We start from the raw sequence: 3,106 nt of genomic DNA on the forward strand, positions 1-3,106 counted from the left end.
TTTCCTCTTCTGCTCTTTTTCTTCTCCTTCCCTTTCCGTAACTCCTGTTCCATTCCCACCTCCGACAGTCAACCTTCTAATCTTACTTTCCGCTCTTTCCCTTCTTGGCCAAGGACAGTTTTACTTTATGAAGATATGAAATAATTTTGTTCGTACTCTAATGCTTCTTCTTTGTACTTCCTTTAATAAACTGAATTACAACAACAGCAACAACAACAACAATAATAATAATAATAATACTAAAAATAATAATAATAATAATAATAATAATTATTATTATTATTATTATTATTATTATTATTATTATTACCGGTATTATTATTATTGTTGTTGTTGTTGTTGTTGTTAAAACAGATTTCAGTATTACCCCAGGCATGGTGTAGGGGTCGGATTCTAGGTTATAGTAATCCAGATCAGTGAATGGTATGTAACTGCTTTACCACTCTGGCAGCATTAATTGATTATAAATAAACCACTTGTTAGGAAATAATTCCATCCGCCTCTTGGCCTGTGACGTGTTCGTAGTAAATGACCGTTAGCATGACTTCGTCTCAGTCCACCAACAAAACATTATTCTGCCCAGACCCGGGATCGAACCGGGGACCTTTAGATCTTCAGTCTAACGCTCTCCCAGCTGAGCTATCTAGGCCACGTTTCGTTACCTAGAACAGAATACTAGCGTTGCTCCTGCCATAATAGGGTTAATGATACCACTGTTAACACTCAGGCCTCTGTGGCTTGCTCATATCTGAATAAAATAGCCTGGTGTTGCTGGAATGTAATATTTGAGTTGTCTCGATCGTAAGAGTGTTAATCATCTTTCATCTTTAACCCCTTCAGGCCAAAGACGGAATTTATACTATATTCTTTGTACTGCCAGACGGTAGTACTCGAGTGTTCATACATCAGGGGAAAAGCATTGCCTTCCTTAACTCTTTACTACTACCGGTATATTTATATTTAATTTGCCTGAACTTGACCAAGGTTTTCATCCTTTTCCAGCTTATTTTCCCCAGCTCAGCGACAGAACAAGGCAATACAGTGGCTCTACATCCTTAGAATAACACTTCCTCGTAACCAGCATCATATTCTGTTGATAATCTCTTGCCTTAGTTCATGGTTCAGGGTGAGGGGATGACAGTTTTACGCCAGTTAAAATGAGCAAGTATAGGAAAGTTGAATACATTTGTTTGTTGTAGCCTCATTACAGTAAGCAGTACGTCATCATAGTGAAGTGACCAACACGTAAGTGGGTCAACGTGCATCCCTTTCTTTCATTAGTCAGTTATATTATCTGCGTGCTTTCTTAAAAATAAGTAAATCAATCAAATAAATGCCTCATCATTTGTCTCTGTTTGCGAGTAATTCCAGCACCCTAACTTGGGAGACATTTTCGTCCGTTTGGAGCTTATTTCCCATAGTTCAGTGGTTGAATGTGACAATACTACGGCATTGCATCCATTCCATACCGCTTCTTTGTTACCAGCACCGTAATTTAGTTATGATCTCTTCTTACAGCACCAAGACAATGCTGCTAGGACAATATTACGGCTCTACATTCATTCCATAACACTTTTTCGTGACTAGTGCCGTATTCTAGCGCTAACCTCTTGTTGCAGCTCAGCACTAAAGATGAAGAATTCGCAGTTTTAAGCCATGTTATATTGGATAGAGTGGACTGTGCACTCTTCTGCATTCCTGTCATTTTGTTTTCTCTCCTTACTTGCCTGTTCTTTCCTACAGTTTCCTCCCTTGACGGGTATTGTTTTTACTCGGTTTGTCTGTCTGTCTGTCTCTCTTCTAACAACTTTACGCGAAAATTACTGGTGCGATTTTGACCAAAATCACAGGGATGATGGGCTGTGACCTTCTGATCACCTGATTAATTTTTGGTCCAAATTGGGCCAACGCCCAGGCTGTCGGCCTAAAAAATGGAAAAAAAAAATGTTTTTTATCCATAACTCCCTTCAAATTCGTCGTATCGACATGACACCAAAACCTTAAGGTGCATCTTTCAAATATGCACCCTATAACATGCCTCATTACATCAGGGGGGTCACCCCCAGTTAGCGGTGGGGGGGGGGCTAAAATTTCAATTGGGCTTCAAATCGTCAATTTTCACCCGATTTACTCCAAATTTGGTATGTGAGGCCTTTGACTAGATATCCTGTTGTGTTTATACGTCATCACTAAAGTGACGGGTTTGCAGTGCCTTGGCACCGCTTCTTGTTCGTCTGTTTTTCACTCTCGTCCCATTACCGCTTTCTTGCCACGTTTTCCTTCCCTGCTTTTCCTTTCATCCCATCCTTCACTCCCTTCTTCCATCTCCTTCATCCGCTCCCGTCTCCTCTTTACTCATTGCTTTTCCCCACGTCTTTTTTCATCCTTCACTCCCCTCCCTCCTTCACCCACTTTCCTTCATTCCCACTCCTACATGTTTCTCCCTTTCATGATGTCCCTCTTTCCTCCTTCCCTTCCCTCTGTCTTCCTCTGCTTTCTTCCAGTACTGCCTCCCTCACTCTTTTCTTCCCTCCACTCACAATCCTTCATTCCCACTCTTTCGCACCTCTGCTCTCTCTTTACTTCCTCCCTCTTATCTTTTTTTTTTTTTTTCCATACTTACCTGCCTCACCGTTCGCTCTCTCCTACCCTCCACTCCTCTTCATTCTTCTGCTCATGTCTCGTCTCCCATCCTTTCGATTTTTCCCCTTCATCAGCTCTCCTTTCCTTTCCTTTCCTCACGACTCTTAGGGGGCAGGGTGGCTGAGTGGTAGAGCGTCGGACTCGGGATCGGAGAGTCGTGCGTTCGAGCCGCGCCCGGTAGCAGCCATGTCGGGAGGGGTAGCGCCATCCTGTAACCTAGCAGGGCTGTTATTAGGTCCAGCTCGGAGGAACATTTTCCTTTTCGTTTTTCCCCACCACTCATCTTCTCTTCTCTTCTAGTTTCCTTTCCTTTCCTTTCCTTTCCTTTCCTCACCTTTCCTTTCTTCTTTACTCATCTCTTCTCCTTTCGGACCTTTCCTCTCATTTCACCTTTTCCTTCCTTTATTTGTATCTCTGCGCAGCTACTTTATTCCTCCCTCCATCCATCCTTCATTCTCCCACT

General features: G+C 42.3%; 1 non-coding gene across 1 annotated transcript; it reads right to left on the reverse strand.

The window, feature by feature from the left end:
* Window positions 1–576: 576 nt before the first annotated feature.
* TRNAF-GAA (transfer RNA phenylalanine (anticodon GAA)) lies at window positions 577–649 on the reverse strand. Its single transcript has one exon. It is a non-coding gene; the product is annotated as a tRNA-Phe (tRNA).
* Between the last annotated feature and the right edge of the window lie 2,457 nt (window positions 650–3,106).

The sequence above is a fragment of the Coenobita brevimanus genome, chromosome 58 (assembly GCF_032717465.1).
Source record: "Coenobita brevimanus isolate Jiangsu-jjx chromosome 58, ASM3271746v2, whole genome shotgun sequence".
Lineage (NCBI taxonomy): Eukaryota > Metazoa > Arthropoda > Malacostraca > Decapoda > Coenobitidae > Coenobita > Coenobita brevimanus.